Genomic DNA, 20,030 nt, shown 5'->3' on the forward strand with positions numbered 1-20,030 from the left:
AGGACCACTATTGCGAATATTGTCAAATGTAAAATACATGTAAACACATACATATAAGAAGTAGGTTTCTTCCAGAGTAAAATGAGCCATACATTACTTTTCTCCTATGGTGCTGTCCCTTACAGTAGGTAGTAGAAATCTGACAGAAGCGACATGTTTTGAATTAGCCTATCTCTTCATGGGGATTCTCACGGTTTTCTTTATTTTCAAAAACAATTAGTGAATGGCAATTGCAACGTCCTTCTGCCAAAGATGTTTGCATGTGAACAGGGGGGCTGATCAGCAACTTTGTATAATTTTTTTTTCAGAGAGTGTCTTCATGAAGAATAAAGGCCATGCTGAGAATCCCCCATGAGGAGATAGACTAGTCTAAAACCTGTTGGTTCTGTCAGATTTCTACTACCGACTGTAAATGACAGCAACATAGGAGAAAAGTAAATTATGCCTCATTTTACTCCGGAAGAAACCTACTTCTTATTTGTATGCGTTTACTTGTATATTAAAGAAAATCTGTAACTAAACAAAAGTTCCCCTGGGGGTACTCACCTCAGGTGGGGGAAGCCTCCGGATCCTATCAAGGCTTTCCCCGTCCTCCTGTGTCCCGTGGCGGCAGCGATAAAGCTCCCTGAACGGGGGGGAGGGGGGGGGAATGTAAATATTTACCTTCCCGGCTCCAGCACAGGTGCAGTATCGGCTCTCCACTCGGAGCTAGGTGGAAATAGCCCATCGCTGTCGGACCGCTCTACTGCGCTGGCGCAATTCTCCTGGTGAGTGGGTGACTTACTGCCGATGAGACCCAATGATCCTTGAAGGTCTGATACAGAGCTTTACATTAAGTGCTCTTTCACCCTTATTCTAACCTTGATCCTCTCTAAAGCAATCATGAAGTGATGTAACAATAAAAAAAAGATAATTACCTCAGTAATCGGAAGCTCGTGGATAGTCCAGAGCCTTCCCATATCTTCACACGTTATTGTTGCTGCGCCGGGTCCCAAATATCAAACCGGATTTCTACTTTTCAACACCCAAGGCCAGCTTTCACCAGACCCCCCCCCCCCCCTTCCAACACACACAAATAAATGAAGCCTGTACATGTGTTTGATTATAGCACATGGCAGGCTGTGTCAATTAAACTTTCCTCCTACATCCCAAAATAGGTAGACTGGTCCCCCCTTAAAACTGGTCTATGACTGTGGTAGGGATAAGATTTTGAGCTCCTCTGAGGACAAATAGATAGGGACATGACTACATGCTTTGCAAAGTGCTGCAGATGATGTAAGTGTTATTCAAATACATAATAATAATATGGTAGGACATTAATTAGACTATGATTATGGTGGCTATTAGCGTGTGAGCTCCTCTAAAGACAGTCAGTGACATGACTATGTACTCTGTAAAGTGATGCAGAAGATATCAGCAGTAGAAGTTTGCAGATAGTGAGGGCGGACAAAGCATGAAAGAGAGAATTAATAGAAAAAGCAACATAGAGGGGTTGACAGAGAAAGTGAGACAGGACAAGTGGGGGTAAATATGGTAAGAGGGATGGTGGGAGAGCTAGTCTACAGGGAGAGAAGAGAGAGGGCGGGCAGTGCAATAGTACATCTATTATGTCAGCTGTAATTACAAGTATATGCCATCATTCTACCTTTACAACATCTTACAAAGTAATGATGCCTGCACCCCCAGTGTTTCCACTTGTCTCCTCCAACCATTGCCCCTAGGGATGGTCGGAAATGCCAATTTCCGATTCCGCGGTAGATCCGCATTCTGCCATTGCCAATTACCGATTCCGCTTTCCGCTACCAATTTCCGCATTTCAATGCAGAATTTCCGCCGGAAATCGCGGAAATTCCGCCAGACTTTAACATCGATTTTCTCAAAAACTATAAGGTCTGTTTGAAAACTTTTTTTGCATCTTGTTCACAAGATTCAGTTTAATAAACCCTGAAAATGTGGTGTTTCTAGGACTTATGGGGGCTTCGCTATTAACCGCTAAAGTCGGCTGATTTTTACTGTAATGTAAAATGCAGAAAATAGGCAGATGCAGATTTTCTGCATTTTACATTACAGTAAATCCGCCGACTTTAGCGGTTAATAGCAAAGCCCCAGTAAGTCCTAGAAACACCAAATTTTCAGGGTTTATTAAACTGAATCTTGTGAACAAGATGCAAAAAAAGTTTTCAAACAGACCTTATAGTTTTTGAGAAAATCGATGTAAAGTCGGGCAGAATTTCCACGATTTGTGGCGGAAATCTCAGCGATTTCCGGCGGAAATCCGCCTACCGCACTTGCATTACCGATTTACGCATTCCGATGCGGAAATGCAATTTCCGATCGGAATTTCGGAAATTGCATTTCTGCGGAATCCGAATGAGCATCCCGAATAGTGTAATGGTTAAGGGCTCTGCCTCTGACACAGGCGACCTGGGTTTGAATCTCGGCTCTGCCTGTTCAGTAAGCCAGCACCTATTCAGTAGGAGATCTTGGGCAAGTCTCCCTAACACTGCTACTGCCTATAAAACGCGTCCTAGTGGCTGCAGCTCTGGCGCTTTGAGTCAGGAGAAAAGCGCAATATAAATGTTCTGTGTGTCTGTGTTTGTTAATTGCCCCCTGTGAGGAGGTTTCTGAGTGCAGCAGTGCAGGAAAGACAGTAGATCCATACTGCAGAGCAGCAGCCTGTCAGTGCACTCACATATGCCTGACATTCCTGGCGCCTGCAGAGTCCGTTCTACACAAACTGAAAAGGAAAGCTTGCAGCATGATTGACTACACCTGAACGGCACAGTGTAAAAATGCTGATTTTGAGATAAGGAGTTGCAGACACACTCCCGGGCTCAATTACCATCCCAGCCCCTATTCTCTCTCCCCCTGTGCAGAGCTGGCAGTGCAGAGGCGTTTTCATATTTCCCTCTCTGTGCACACTCTACGTTCTTCCTCCTCTAGCAGGTGTTCCATACTAACACAATGCAAATGGGGAGGGTCAGAGAGCCGAGGAGACCTGCTGGAGAACGAAGTATATAGAGCATGCACGAAGAGGGAAATATGAGCCTCTGCACTGCCAGCACGAAACAGAAGAGCCTCCCTGGCCTGTGTGACCGCCGTTATTGCTCACTGTTATCTGAAATCTTACCCGGCTCTTGAGCTGGAGACGGAGATAGGGCTCCATCATGATTGCTGGCTGCTTCAAGTGAACCGCCGGGATCTCTTTCATCCCCCGTCGCACATGTGTCACGAGAGTCACGTGTCACAAGACCCAGCCATCCAGCCTGCCCGCGGCCACCTGCTACTAGCCTATCATCTGCAAACAATACAGGGTGGTTGTGGACAGACCAGGTCTGGCTGCCTGCAGAAGAGTGTCATTACTAGGCACTGGCAGGAGAAAGTGGAAGAGCAGGGGAGGCTGCATTTGGCTTCCAGGCAGGGAGCATGAATAGCGTGGCCAGGCTCTTTGATATTGATTACTACTTTCTGCACTGCAAACACTTAAATGCTCGTCTGCCGCCCTAAATAATGGTGAAATTCTGGCGCCCTAGGCCATGGCCTATGTGGCCTTGCCAGAAATCCGGCCCTGAACTGTAAGCTGTGGGGTGAAGTGGGAGCGGTGTTTAGCCTCACAACCGTTTCGCTCAATTGAGGTCCTCAGAGGCTCTCTCTTAAGGGGCCCGTACACTAGTCGATTTCAGCCATCCATTGATCGATCGTTCGATCAGAAATCTATTCTATCAAAACTATCGATCGATAGTTTCAATCGATTTGATCTATCTGACAGGATGGAAAATCTAGGTCGATCTGCTGCTGGCAGCAGACTGATGGCTCATAGAGTTGCATTGGATCTAATGGTCCAAAAATGGATTTAGATCGATTTCCAATAGATTTCATTCTGAAATCTATTTGAAATCTGTTCCTAGTGTGTGGCACACATCAGATAGATTCCTGGCAGATTCGACTTGACAGGCATCTGACAAAAATCTGATGGTCGAATCTGCTGCAAATCTATAAGTGTATGGTCACCTTTAGTGTAAGGCTACTTGCACACTAAGACGTTGCGTTAGGTGCCACGTTAAGGTCGCATAACGTGCACCTAACGCGACGCCTGGTGCTCTTCTATGTGGACGTCAGAGTGAGCCGCGTTGTGCAGCTCACTCTGGCGTCCGTGATGCCGTGATGCGTACTCTTGTGCGCATGCGGCATCACGTGGTCCCACCGGCCAATCACCGCACAGAGCGGCCGCTCCAGGAAGTAAACACTGCACGTCACAACGTGCAGTGAATATTAATTAGCCATGTGCCTGCCCGCTATCCGCTCCTCCCCAACATGACTGCGCATGTGCAGACAGTCTAACACGGCTTAAGCCGCTCTAACGCCGTAGCATGCTGCACTTTCGGGAGAACGTGCAGTGTTACATGTAACGCAACGTGGGCTGTGTGAACAGCCCATAAATTTAATTTGCAGTTTTATAAAGCTAGACACTTAAAGAGACACTGAAGTGAAAAAAAAATTATGATATTATGATTTGTATGTGTAGTACAGCTAAGAAATAAAACATTAAGATCAGATACATCAGTCTAATTGTTTCCAGTACAGGAAGATTTAAGAAACTCCAGTTGTTATCTCTATACAAAAAAGCCATTAAGCTCTACGACTTTCAAAGTCGTGGAGAGGGCTGTTTTCTGACTTTTATTATCTCAACTGTTAGTTAATGTTTTACTTTTCCTCTGCCAGAGGAGAGGTCATTAGTTCACAGACTCTTCTGAAAGAATCATTTTGAATGCTGAGTGTTGTGTAATCTGCACATATTACAGAATGATGCAATGTTAGAAAAAACACTATATACCTGAAAATAAAAATATGAGAATATTTTCTTTGCTGCTAATCTTCTAGTAATTATTCATAGTACACAACCAATTCAGTATATCATATATTTTTTTCCGCTTCAGTGTCTCTTTAAATGATAAGGTAACATTGAATTATATTACACACTATACATCAGATAACTCAGATAAGTCTTCAGATGACACAAACAAAGGACTTTCTATGTAAAGTTGTTGTTTTTTTATGTAGAAATACTGCTTAAGGGTCCCATACACTGAGCCGATTAGCGTCCTATCGATCGAAATCGATCGCAAATCGATTGACCGGCCGATTTGCGGCCGATTTCGATTGATTTGCTAGAAAAATCTAGGTCGATCTGTTGAGATTGCTTATCATTTTGCATTGGGCCTGATAGAAATCTGATAGCAAATAAATGCCATCAGATTGATTTTCAATAGATTTCATACTAAAATCTATTGGAAATCTGTTCCTAGTAAAAAAAGTTCCTAAACACATCAGATAGATCAGAAATCTATCTGATGATCTATCTGCTGCTAATCTAACGAGTGTATGGCCACCTTTAGCAAAGTTCTTACTTCTGTATGAAGGTTTCAGGTGGCCATATACTCGTTAGATTAGCAGCAGGTAGATCATCAGATAGATTGTCTGATCTACCTGATGTGTTTAGGAACATTTTTTTTACTAGGAACAGATTTATTATTGAAAATCGCTCTGATGGCATTTTTTTGCCATCAGATTTCCATTAGGTCCAATGCAAATTGATAAGCAATCTCAACAGATCGACGTGGATTTTCCAGCTGTCAGATCGATTGAAATCTATCGAAATCAGCAGCAAATCGATCGATCTGGCAATCGCCACTAATCGGCTGAGTGTATGGGCCCCTTTAGTTAGCAACAGTGACTTTATATGAGGCACATCTGGTCTTATTTAGCAGGCCTAGATATGATTTTGTGTTGCTTATAGGTGCGTACACAGGCACTACGGCCACCAACGACGGCCGCTGAGTGGATTGTTCAGAAACGGCCTTATCAGTCCGCCAACAGCTACTACTGTCGGCTGAACGTCCGCCCAACGGGAGGGTCTGACGTGTACACACCTTAAAGGTAGCCATACACTGGTCGATTTGCCATCAGATTCGACCAACTGACAGATCCCTATCTGATCGAATCTGATCAGAGAGGGATCGTATGGCTACCTTTACTGCAAACAGATTGTGAACCGATTTCAGCCTGAAACCGTTCACAATCTGTTGTGGTGGTGGTGGTGCTGCCGCCGCTCCCCCCGCCTGCATACATTACCTGCTCCGCCGGCGCGACTCCAGTCCCCAGGTCACCGCTGCTCTGTCTCCGCTCTGGTCTCCGGCCCCGGCATGCTTTACTTCTTCCTGCCCGGCAGGAAGTTTAAACAGTAGAGCGCTCTCTACTGTTTAAACTTCCTGCCGGGCAGGAGGAACTGAAGCATGCCGGAGACCAGCGCGGACACGGAGCAGCGGTGACTGGGGGTAGTCGTGCCGGCGGAGCAGGTAATGTATGCGGCTCTATTGCGTAGGTCGTCGGGTACTCGAACGCCGCTAGCGACGCGCTCCCTACCCGCGGGCGATCAACGCTAATTTTCCGCATGGAGCGATCGACGGGATCGGACGAAAAGGATCGAAATTCGGCGTATAGCGTGAACTGGCCCGATTTGCCGTCGAAACGGCGGCAAATCGGGCCAGTGTATTGCCAGCTTAAGGCTTCTGCCTAATAACCCCACACAGCCTGTTAGCTTACTGTCTTTCCTTACATGTCTACACAGACTTCATACTCTGCTGTAGCTTATGCTGTGCTATTATCTCTCTGGGATTGAGTAAGGGAGCGTCAGAAAGGTGTGTTCAGAATGATCACACTTTTATTGTGGATGTTTTATCTGCAGCTTCATTCTTCATTCATGTTAGAGGTCAGGAGGTGTTCGCATTAAAAGGACCAAAGGCTCCTGCCCACGGTGAGTTAAGGTTGAATCAATATTATTATTATTTAGTATTTTTATAGTACTGATATCTTCCACAGCCCTTTTAAAGTACTGATATCTTCCACAGCCCTTTTACAGTGTATAAAGTCATGTCACTAACTGTCCCTCAGAAGGGTACACAGTTTAATCCCTACCATAGTCATATCTCCATCATAGTCAATTTAGAGGGAAGCCAGTTAACTTATCTTTATGTTTTTAAGATGTGGGAGGAAATTGAAGTGCCCAGAAGCACAGGTATTAAATCAGTCTCAGCTTGCTTTCTGATCAATAGTGGTGTTATTCAAATCCCAGATTTCCTTATTCGGAAACCTGGATAACATTACAAGCAGAGAGGGTCACACAGGGTTACATTCCACAGGTGACTCTGATATTTCCTCTTTCCAGGTTGGAGTATCAGAGTATCAATAGGAATTCCAAGTGGCTAATTCAAAGATGCTTTTGAAATGGTTTCTAATACTGCTGCAATATCAAAGGACCAATGGGGAGCTCCAGCGGAAATCTTAAATATGCATTTGCTGGGGCTTCCTATTCTGTACAATGCAAGTGGTGTGCACAGAGGAGAGGTGGTAGTCCAGAAGGGAGAGACCAGCAGGCAACTGCGATGAAGAATTGGGAGGTAATAATAGGCAGAAGGCAAGAGAAATGAACAAGGGAAGAACAAGAACAGAAGAAGAAGGTTTTAAAACTAAGAAAATATATTACAATTTAGGAATAATAGAAGAATTCTGAAGAAGATGATGTCACAAGTTAGAATTATACAGAAAAAGAAGGGTTACAGAGCAGAAGATAAAATTACTGTATACAGATAGAGATGGCCTGAATGGAAACCGGCGAACTTCCGGGGTTCGCGATCGCAGAGGACCGCGAACTTTACCGGAAGTTCGATTCGCCCCCATAGTGCATCATGAGGGTCAACTTTGACCCTCTACATCACAGTCAGCAGGCACATTGTAGCCAATCAGGCTACACTGCCTCCTGGAGCCCCACCCCCCTTATAAAAGGCAGGCAGCGTCAGGCTTTTCACTCACTCCTGTGCCTGCAGTAATTAGAGAAGGGAGAGCTGCTGTAGGGAGAGCTATAGGGAAAGCATAGTTAGGCTCTTGTAGGCTTGCTAGCTTGCTCTTTGCTGATTCTTATCGCTAAAAAAAGCACCCCTCAACAGCTCTTTTGAGAGCTAATCTTGTTCCTGGGATCTATTTTTTTTTGTGTGGCCCACTTGCATTATATACAGTCGTGTCAGTCAGTCGCAGCTGGCCTTTGGCCCCTTGGTGGTAATTACTACTGTGCCAGGTGCAGATTTGTAATACCCATCACTGCATATTGTTACTTGTTGTTCACAGTGCACCCACCTACCTACGTGAGCGCACGCAGTGTCACTGTGCCTGTCTGGTACCTGTCTGTGTGTGACAGGTGCAAATTGTAATACCCATCACTGCATACACCTACCTGTTGTTCCCTTCTGTGCATCCACCTACCTACGTGAGCGCACGCGGTGTCACTGTGCCTGTCCGCTACCTGTCTGTGTGTGACAGGTGCACATTGTAATACCCATCACTGCATATACCTACCTGTTGTTTAGTGCACCCACCTACCTACGTGAGCGCACGCAATGTCATTGTGCCTGTCCGGTACCTGTGTGTGTGTGACAGGTGCACATTTGTAATACCAGTCATTGCATAATTGTTCACAGTACTTGAGTGACCGCACGCTGTCTAATATACCACTCCGAGCATACCTGTTAACTGCACCTGTGTGACAGCTGCACATTGTATTGTAATACCAGTCACTACATACCTTTCACTACACCTGTGTGACTGCACATTGTATTAGTCAAGTCAGTGCATAACTTTCACTTCATCCCCCCCAATATGGACAAAACAGGTATAGGCAGGGGCAGACCCAGAGGCAGGCCACCCGGCAGGTCTGTTCAAGGTCGTGCTGACGTGATTTTGTGCGGCCCTGGCCCAAAGTACAGTGCTCAGAAGAAGGCACGTCCCATCAACTCCCAAGATTGTCAGGACGTGGTTGACTATTTAACACAGAACACCTCATCTTCTGCAGCCACCAGCGCTACTACTAGCACCACATCCGCTGCATTTGACACTTTGCAGGAGTTATTTGGGGGGGAAATCACTGATGCACAGCCATTCTTGTTACAACAAGATGAAGGTGCTAAGCAAGTTACACCACCTCATATGTCTGAGTTAGGTGACACTATGGACGTAACATGTGAGGAGGAGGAGGATGAAGTACCTGCTGTTGGTGCAGTTTATGAGGTGTCTGAGGCAACGAAGCTGGGGAGGATGATTATGATGATATGGGCGCCACGTGGGTTCCCAATAGAGGGGATGAACAGGGGGACAGTTCGGAGGGGGAGTCAGGAGTAGGAGGAGATGAGTTGATGAAAGAAGCAGGGGGAGCTTGTCATCAGAAACAGCTGGTGGCAGTGTCCGGCGCCATATATCGCCACCAATGGACAGCCAGCCAACATGCCCTTCAATGTCAGCTGCTGAGGCCACCATAATGCCCACCCCCCAGGGGGGCTCAGCGGTTTGGAAATTTTTTAGTGTGTCTGCCGTAGATCAGAGCAATGCCATCTGTTCTCCCACGTAGGGACAACTGCCTTACAAAGGCACATGCTGAAAAGGAACAAACTGCAATGGGAAGACCACCTGAGGAAAAGCAGCACACAAAAGAAAAGCCACCCTCCTTCTCCTCTTCCTCTTTCAGGTGCATCATCTTCAGACGCTTTCTCCCTTGCACCTTCACAATCACAGCCACCCTCCTCCACTCCGCCTCTCACCTCGAGCGGAGCCCTCGTGAAGACGAGCAGGTCCTTACTGCGCATGCACAAGTCCAGATGTGCCTGTTTATGGAAGCACTCGGGATGCAAGTGCTTTGAAGCCTTCCAAGGACACCTAAAGGTGTGGGCTTTCATTTGGGGGCAGCGGTGGACCGAGGGCACAAAGAAAGGAACAGGAAAGCTGTATGGGATCCAGAGCCTTCCCTCTACATAGGTGAAGATCCAACTTTGTATTTTTAGGTTTGCTTTATATTTGCATTAACCCTCCTGGCGGTTTGCTAAAAAATCGCCAGGGGGCAGCAAATCTTTTTTTTTTTAATTTTTTTTTTTCATGTAGCGAGACATCCCCCCAGCCCCTCCGATCGCCGCCGGCGATCAGGAGATCCCGTTCAAAGAACGGGATCTCCTGAAGGGCTTCCCCCGTCGCCATGGCGACGGGGCGGGATGACGTCAACGACGTCAACGACGTCGTGACGTCATAGGGGATTCCGATCCACCCCATAGAGCTGCCTGGCGGGGGGGGCGGCTGCGGCGCGACGGATAGCGGCGGATCGGCGGGTAGCGGCGGCGATCGGGCACTGCACGCAGCTAGCAAAGTGCTAGCTGCGTGCAGCAAAAAAAAAATTATGCAAATCGGCCCAGCGGGGCCTGAGCGGTGCCTTCCGGCGGCATAGCCCGAGCTCAGCTCGGGCTTACCGCCAGGAAGGTTAATAGAAACCTTTTTTAATAATAATAATAAAGTAGGCTCTGGCCCCATACTTCAAGGGTTCCTTTGTGCAAGGCCTTCAGCCACAGACATTTATCCTGTTCAGCCCAGTTCACATTAGCGTTTTTTTACAGAACCGGACATACGGATCCGACCATCTGGATCCGGTGAAAACGGTCCATTTTACAGCCAGTGTCTTGTAAAACACCCGTTTTCATTGGTTCCTATATGCTGCAAAACCTTCCGTTTCCGTTCCGCTGAGCGAAACGGTCTGGAAAATTGGGTCCTGCAGCATTTTTTGGTCCATTCAGCAGAACGGACCACAGAACCGTACGGCCAGTTCCGTTGGCAAACGCTAATGTGAACTGGGCCATAGGGATGCATAATCAGCTGCCTTGTAATCAGTTATTTTACAAAAAGACAGATTTTTTTTAGCTATTAGGAAATTCACCTTGCAATAACTGACTTGTCACTCATCAGCTGCTTTGCTATAACTCACAAGTGCAGTCATGCATAAAATGTCTGTGCAGGAACTTGCACAGATATTTCTTTTTTATAAAAAGAGAAAGTGGAAGTGTGCAGAACAGACATTAGCCATAAAACAGGAGTTTTTTTGTGGCTAATTTCTGTTCTGCACACTTCCACTTTCTCTTTTTATAGAAAAGAAATATCCGTGCAAGTTCTTCCTCTTAAAGAGACACAGTAGTGATATACTGTATAGTACAGGGGTCTGCAACCTTTAAGACATAAAGAGCCACTTGGACCCGTTTCCGAAAAGAGAAAAAAACTGGGAGCCGCAAAACCATTATAAAACAAATCTAACACTGCATATATTGTTTCTTACTTTAATGCTATATACAGGATCAGATATGACCCCAATATGCAAAAATCGCTAGCAGATATGACCCCAATATGCACAAATCGCTAGCAGATATGACCCCAATATGCACAAATCGTTAGCAGATATGACCCCAATATGCACAAATCGTTAGCAGATATGACCCCAATATGCACAAATCGTTAGCAGATATGACCCCAATATGCACAAATTGTTAGCAGATATGACCCCAATATGCACAAATTGTTAGCAGATATGACCCCAATATGCACAAATCGTTAGCAGATATGACCCCAATATGCACAAATTGTTTGCAGATATGACCCCAATATGCACAAATCGTTAGCAGATATGACCCCAATATGCACAAATTGTTAGCAGATATGACCCCAATATGCACAAATTGTTAGCAGATATGACCCCAATATGCACAAATTGTTAGCAGATATGACCCCAATATGCACAAATTGTTAGCAGATATGACCCCAATATGCACAAATCGTTAGCAGATATGACCCCAATATGCACAAATCGTTAGCAGATATGACCCCAATATGCACAAATCGTTAGCAGATCTGACCCCAATATGCACAATCCTTCAGCAGATCTGACTCCAATATGCACAATCCTTCAGCAGATCTGACTCCAATATGCACAATCCTTCAGCAGATCTGACCCCAATATGCACAATCCTTCAGCAGATCTGACCCCAATATGCACAATCCTTCAGCAGATCTGACTCCAATATGCACAATCCTTCAGCAGATCTGACTCCAATATGCACAATCCTTCAGCAGATCTGACTCCAATATGCACAATCCTTCAGCAGATCTGACCCCAATATGCACAATTCTTCAGCAGATATGAAAAGAAAAACCCATATACTCACCTAGTCAGAAGACCTCCTGTCACGATCTCCTCCTGTCCCGACCTCCTTGTGACGCGCAACGCCCACGATCCTCTTCCTTCCCGACATCACGTCCTGCCTGCATTACACTGCAGGGCTACGGGAAAATGGCCGCCCGAAGACCTGCACTGCACCGGTCTGGCGGCCTCTCTGATAGGCTGCCAGCCAGCGGCAGCACACGTCACACGCACGCCGCAGCCACTGACACACACTACCGGAGCCGCGGCAAAGGTGAAAAAGAGCCGCATGCGGCTCTGGAGCCGCAGGTTGCCTACCCCTGGTATAGTAGAATGTAGTAAATTATTCAGGATACCCACTTTTACATTAATTATCATAGTTTCAGCATTAGAAATACTCCCTATATGTATATATTGCTGTACATTGGTATGTAGCCCTGCCCTTCCAGTGAGGCTTAGCCTAAGCCGTTTAGATATGTGTAATTCTCCATCCAGAGCATTCTGGGAGACCAGGTATTATTTCTGCTGGTTTTGGAACAAACAGTAAACAAACATTCTGCAGTGATGCACCCTTTGAGCAGTAAAGATGTCGACACCTGTGATAAATTTCAGAATGTAAATCAGGGGGAATAAAAGCTTTTACAATGAGCAAATGTTGACTAAATAATTTATAAATCAATATTGCAAAAAAAAAGCAATTGTATTATTTATGTTATATTAAGTTCCTCTGAGAATAAGTAAAGCTGAGTGATCCCAATTTCATTACAGGAAGCATACTGACCTTGCCTGCTATGGACATTTTTTACTATTTAAATATATATATATATATATATATATATATATATATATATATATATATATATATATGGAATTGGGAGTGGTGAAGCCTAAAAAAAGACAAAGACCCTTTTCAACTTAAAACTGATAAACTGTATATAGTATATAACTGCTACACAAGCTACTTTGTATTTTAATCTTATTTAAGATTACCTTTTAATTTCTACTTGCAGCCAAGTATGATTTTCTAAAATGTTCACAAAATCCAAATATTGCTTTCACTATACTATTTAGCAGTATAAATTTTTTTCATGTACCTCCGAGGGGAAATCTTACACATAATTTTGCTTCCTACAGATCTCAGATTAGTGAAATTTATGTTTGGTTAATCACTTGAACCAATTCACAGAGCATCAGATGTCAATAGGCTTTACAATTGTAAACATAATTGAAACTCACTATTCTTCTCACTATTCACTTCCTCTTTACTGCTCAGTGCTCTGCAAAAACATCAATCTGTTGCTGATCGATTTACAATTTTGTGCAAAATTAGCCACATTTTTGATTGCTTTCAACTAACAATCAAGTTGGAGTTAGCCATTGGTTTTTAGGAAAGCAAAATGTTAGTCAAATGTAAACACAATGATTGAAAACAATAGTTGAAAGCAGACTTGCTTTTAGGGGCGGGCGAGGCGAGTCACTGCCTGGGGGTGAAGTGGCAGAGGGGGGAGAAGAGGACCCATGCAGTGTATACAGCCATGTGGTGAAGTTACTCACCTCTCCAGGATCCAAGGAAGAACGAGACCAATTTTCCTCCTAGGCTTCCTGTTCTCTATAGTTCCTCTGACGTTATGGGAAGACAGACACCATGATAACCCTGGACACCTAGGAGTAAGATGGGTCCCGTGCATTGCTGGATCCTAGAGAGGTTATAATTAGTTTTATTTATAGAGAGCTAACGTATTCTGTAGAGATGTACAACGTGCAAAACATACAACAGTGGAAAGCATGGATACATGAGCAGTTTAACATACTATACAACTAGGACAACTTGTGACACAAATACTGATACAATTGGTGTGCAGTTTGAATAACATCACCAATACTGGTAGATGTTCATTTGATAAATTGCACAGAAACAGGAAACAAAAGGGGGAGGTCCCTGCCCTTGTGTGTTCACAATCTAGAGGGTTGTGGGGTCGAGGCACTAGGGGAGCAGGTAAAGGGGTTAGCAGATGAAGGTGATTCACTTCACTGCTCCACTGTGTACGTTGGATGATGGGAGGGCCCTCGCTGGCTACCGGTACTGGAGGCTTCTCTCACGACCTACACTGGCTACCAATACTGAGGGTGAGGTCTCCCTGGCTATCTAATAATGGGGGCTCCATTGACTACGTAGGCTGGTTGTCACATTGGGCCATCTAAATAGTGTGTGTGTGTGTGTGTGTGTGTAAAGGGGGGGGGGGGGGTTGACTGCCTAATACTGGGGGCTCCTCTAGTTACCTGCACTGTTGGAACTTTTATTAACTTGCCCTGTGAGGCATTCAGCCTTGAAATGTTTGAAGTGTTTTTAGTTAGATAATGTAAACAGCTGAGAACATTCCTCTATGTCAGACAAAACAGTAGATTACAGAACTGAATAGCCAGTAACTGATAAAAATAATATGGAGAAATGAAAAAAATCTGAAAGATCTGTGTGAAAGCGGCTTGTTGTACATACATTACAGATAATGTACTGTATAAAGTAAATAGGAATGGACACTGATTTCCAGGCAGGCAAAGTGTGACCACTGTAATGTTTGCAAACCTTCTTGGGCAAGGTGTCCAAACCGGCTGAAGAAAGCAGTCGTGCTGAGGTAAATAACTTCATCAATGTGTTTTGCTATTTTAAAGATTTGTATAACGTAATTCAAAACTGAGGACACAGAGATTAATACGCGTTTGGAATCTAAAAATCTCCTTTGCCTGTAACTGTAAAAAAAGAGTTTTGGCTGGAGATTAATCCTACCCAATTACTTGCACTTGCCTGCATTTGTTTAATCCAATATTTGGTTTGGAGTTGAAGGGCCGCCATTCAATGCAATCAGGAAACGCTGATGCTGTTTCAGCTGCTGGGTGTAATTGATTTTACTTTGAGCCAAGTCCCCAGGATGTGTGACAGATAGGACTGTGTTGTTTGCCACAGATACTGTCATTATTCTCAGTAATCAAAGCTGAGTGCTGAGACTGTTCTCAGTCTTTTTAATGCATGTCTCTCAACTGACTCTATCATATTTAGTGAAGGCAGCTAAAGATCAATGGGCTGAAACAATCACATGCAGCCGAGTCCCAAGAGCTTACACTTTACTCGACAAAAGAATTCAGAATTGGCCTCAAAGTGAAACTAAGGTTTTGTAGACCCCCACCCCAAGCATTATATGTATAATAATTACATGATACAGGTGAGCAAAACTGGCTTTCAAGGGACAGTCACTTTATGAGAGGCGTAAGCAAGAACTGTTCCCTGGCAGATGTGCGCATGCCCGATTGCATGCATGCTTGTGCCCCCGCCTACCATTGCCGTAATACCATGGCTGGTGACATGTGCAGATATCCCTGCATGTCCAGGGTCCCAATAATTCTGGGGGGTAATGTAACAGCTGTGTGACAAGTGGCATGGGTGGTACTGCATCCCGCTACAGTGTCCTCTTTGGAAAAGAAAAAAAAATAAGAATAGTATGGGGTGAAAATAGACTCATGTAAACCTGGGCTCATCATGCTGTCTTTCTGACTGCAAGGGGGTCAGGCACAGACACAATCGTAACATGCAGCCTCAGAAGGGTATTCTGTCGGACATGGCTGGTGAAGGGACACCTGACCAGTTGCTACAGTGAATTCATTTAACAAAAGAAGCTCTGCTAGAGGAACACATCTGTATCTGGAGTTTTTCTTTAAGTTTAATTTAATTGGCAGTTGCGTCAATGCTTTTTGCACAGTAATAAGCCTGTAGTTATTCCAGTATCAGATGCTGTGAAAACAGTGTCTGTCTGTGCTCCCAGCATGCACTAGACCTCTGCCCTGTGGCTAGAGATGGCACAGGATATTTTTACACCAAGCCTCTCTTCCTCTCTGAGGTGACAGCTTTGGAAAGATGCCAGCCCCCTTGGCTGTACTAAGGGACTCAAGTGACTCCAGAGGAGGGACGTGATGGTCTCTTCACTGAATCGGGCCAGGGAAGGCTCCTGATAACCGCACTGAGGAAGGGAGGGGTGCCGGTCACTACAGAAGAAGAGGAGAAGAGGCCATTCACAATAATAATGACATTTCACAATAATGTTATTTTCTAATCCAGCATAGTAAACCTGATCTGGGGCACCACAAGCTATCTGGGTATTCTGATAGGTGGAGAAAAAGTTTTTATGTCTTTAGGGCCTGTCTATTATTCAGCCTGCAGTTCAGTGATGAGTTCAGATGCATTTGGATGTTTTCTTAGTCCATTTATTGTATTTCATTTTGACCTCTTTTCATTGCATTTTTATCCATTTTCCCCTCTGTCATGTGGTTAAATAACTCCATGTTGCAATAAAGGAAAAATTTACTTTCATATTTTTTATGTCTCTTTGTAATGTTATGTAATTAAAATTGCCTTATAATTTCTCTTTTGCATCCAGCAATTAATTTTAAAAACTGCAAAGAAGCGCAATTGAAGCTTACTGTCAGCCATAGCAACAGAACTCTGAGGTACAGAGTTCCTGTAATATCCAGTCTTAAGCCTGGTACACACTTTCAATTATGTTTGTCCAATCTCTGAACAATTTTACCATCTCCTTGTAGTATGAGAGGTCATCTACACAATCTGCTCATAATATTCAATATCTGTTGATCCTCATATTACAAGGAGGTGGTAAAATTGGTCATTTATTGTCCAATAATAACTGAATGTGTGTACCAGGCTTTATATACACACACTCAATTCTGATTGGTCAATTTTACTATTTTCGTGTAGTATGAAGGCATCAGATTTAGAATTATATGAACAGATTGTGCAGGTAAACTCTCATACTATATGGAAGTGGTAAAGTTGGCCAATCATTGGCAAGTCAAGATTGGAAGTTTGTATGCACCCTTAAAGCCTGGTACACACTTTCCAGTATGATTGGCAAATCACTGACCAGTTTTACCACCTCTATGTAGTATGAGGGTTTAACGACACAATCTGCTCATAGTATTCAATATCTGTTGACATTCTTACCACATGGAGGTGGTAAAGCTGGTCAGTGATTGACCAATTATAATTGAAAGTGTGTACCAGGCTTAACCCTTCACCTTTCTATAAATGAAGGTTGTACTCCTTGCTGTCTCCCTGACTGTTGGATACATATGCCCACTCCTTATGGGGAAAGCACTGAGGGAAATTCTGTTACATTTGAGCACAAACTCCTGACTTCAACCTGACTGACTCCTGACTGAGTTCATGACTCCATTACCATTCTGAAGCTCCCTTTCCCCATTCATGACTTCATCATCATCCAGAATCTCCTACTCATTTATGACTTCATCACCATCTATTCAGAAGCCCACCCTCCCTTCTCCATTTATGACTACATTCACAAGCCCCCTCTCACCCATTCATAACTCCATCACCATCCAGAAGCTCCCTCCCTGTACATGACTCTGTTACCATCAGGAAGCTTTCTCTCCCCAATTATAACTCCTTCACCATCCAGAAGCTTCCTCTCGCCATCCATGACTCCATCATTACTAGAAGCTCCTTCCCTGTTCATGACTGTTACCATCAGGAAGCTTTCTTTCCCCATTCATAGCTCCATCACCATCCAGAAGCTTCCTCTCGCCATCCATGACTCCATCATTACTAGAAGCTCCCTCCCTGTTTGTGACTCTCTCACCATCAGGAAGCTTTCTTTACCCATTCATAACTCCATCACCATCCAGAAGCTTCATCTCGCCATCCATGACTCCATCATTACTTGAAGCTCCCTCCCTGTTCGTGACTCTCTCACCATCAGGAAGCTTTATTTCCCCATTCATAACTCCATCACCATCCAGAAGCTTCCTCTCGCCATCCATGACTCCATCATTACTAGAAGCTCCCTCCCTGTTTGTGACTCTCTCACCATCAGGAAGCTTTCTTTCCCCATTGATAACTCTATCACCATCCAGAAGCTTCCTCTCACCATCCATGACTCCATCATTACCAGAAGCTCCCTCTCGCCATCCATGACTCCATCATCATTAGAAGCTCCCTCCCTGTTCGTGACTCTGTCACAATCAGGAAGCTCCTGTCCTGTTCATGACTCCACTGCCGTTCAGAGGTTTCCTCCCTCATCACGGTTTCATGTAACCATGACTATTTTTTGAAGCAGCCTGAGGAGACTAGTTAAATTATTTACCATATTCAATTTTTTAATCAACAAAATGCTCTCTGTTCATTGTGATTTTATTCTTTTTTTGCACAGGCCATCCTCAGCGCTGGAGGTGAAGCACAATTTTCCGTAGCCTTTAAATAAAGATTTCCACAGAAAGGTAACCTGTTTCGCTTTCATTGTTTTATTGTCCTGCTGATTACCCAGAGTCCTTTTCATTGCTTCAGGTTATGTTCTTTGAAGTGCAGTGTACTTCAGTAACAAGGCTTCTTTATGCGCACATTCTGCAAAATGGTTAGAAATTGTTCCTGAACACGAGAGCAAGCTGTTTAGCCATGAGTTGAAGTGCTTCTTGAACAAACCTCACTCTTCCTAACGCTGGCATATGCTCAAAGCAGACTTAAACAATGATTTACTTTTTAAACATAATCCACTCCCATTGTACTTGTTCTTAAGAAAAAGATCTGCAATTGTATTTTTATTATGCTACTTTACTAGTAACAACCAACGCTTTGTTTTGTTCATATGCAAGTCGCCAGCATAAACTAGAGTTCTTGCTAAACTATTTTCATTTCATTTGGAAAGTGCAGCAAAAGAGATGGAAACATTTGACAGATTCTGATGTTTGGAAGAATTCTGCTTGCCTTTTGTGGTGGCTTTAAATGACATCTGAAGTGAGAAAGATATGGAGGCTGCCATATTTATTTCCATTTAAACAATGCAAATTGCCTGGCAGTCCTGCTGACCCTTTGCCTATAATACTTTTATCTAAAAAACCCCAAAAAGCATCTAGATCACATAGACTGAAGTTTCACTGGATTTACCGCGTGCTTGTTTCTGGTGTGTGATTCAGACACTACTGATGCATGAAGGATCAGCAAGACACCGGGTAGCTGTTATTGTTTATTAGAAAATAAATATGGCAGCTCCAATATTTCTCTGACTTCACGTGTCTTTTAAAAGAGGAATAGATAGCAGTAGAACAGCCTTACTCCAGCTGTTAAAAGGGCACTATGATGAAAAACTGTAAAATTTATATAGGTATACTCATATTTGTTCCAGTGTACACTGCATTGTGAATGACTTTTCTATTTTTCTATGTAGCTGACATTTACAGTTAGTGTTTTAATATGAGAATTCTTACCATCAGGTTTTGGACCAGTCCTTGTGGGGGAACCTAAAGATTTCCTTTTTTTTCTTTTAAAAACATTCCCTTTTTTAAAACACTGCCTGACACGCATCTCTACTAATGTATTGAACTGCCAGCCTGCTTGCTCGCACTCTATCTTCCCAGGTGGACTGAGAAAACTGCCATTCAGTAAGTGCTTTTTGAAAATAAAGAAAATTCTTAGAGTCCCCCATGTAGAGATGGACTGGTCTAAAAGCTGTCAGTAAGAGGTCAGAGCCATATAGATAAAAACACTCACTGTTAGTGACAGGTACACAGACATAAAGTAATTTATAGCTAATTTTACTCTGGAGCAAATGTACATCTTATATGTATGTATACATTTGTACTTTGAATTTTATAGTTTTTGGCCCCTTTAGACTTGAAGGGATGAAAATGGAGGCTTATTTCCTTTTAAAAACTGCTAATTACATGATATTTTGGCTTTAGTAGCCACCAGGGCATGCATGTACATTTGAACTGCACTAAATTTGAGTCAATGATTCCAAAGGTGATATGATGGCCACAGACACAGAAATCTCATCAAATTGTGAGCAATTAATGGAAACTCAATAATGATGTTCACTTAAAGCTGAATTATTGTATATTCCTTCTGTTTTAAGAAGGCAAACCAACCAAGCAATGTATGAAGACAAACCTGAAAAAACTA

General features: G+C 43.7%; 1 protein-coding gene across 6 annotated transcripts in view; it reads left to right on the forward strand.

The window, feature by feature from the left end:
• LOC137532681 (death-associated protein kinase 2-like) overlaps positions 1-20,030 on the forward strand; it is a 180,504-nt gene that overhangs the window by 77,668 nt on the left and 82,806 nt on the right. For 5 of the 6 annotated variants that reach the window (XM_068253485.1, XM_068253487.1, XM_068253491.1 and 2 more), the window contains one exon: positions 18,286-18,352. The gene's annotated coding sequence lies outside the window, so the exon portion shown is untranslated. Of the gene's footprint in view, positions 1-9,796; positions 9,859-18,285; positions 18,353-20,030 lie in introns of those variants that run through there. The other variant, XM_068253488.1, reaches the window with a different exon arrangement.

This window comes from Hyperolius riggenbachi, chromosome 9, assembly GCF_040937935.1.
Source record: "Hyperolius riggenbachi isolate aHypRig1 chromosome 9, aHypRig1.pri, whole genome shotgun sequence".
NCBI lineage: Eukaryota > Metazoa > Chordata > Amphibia > Anura > Hyperoliidae > Hyperolius > Hyperolius riggenbachi.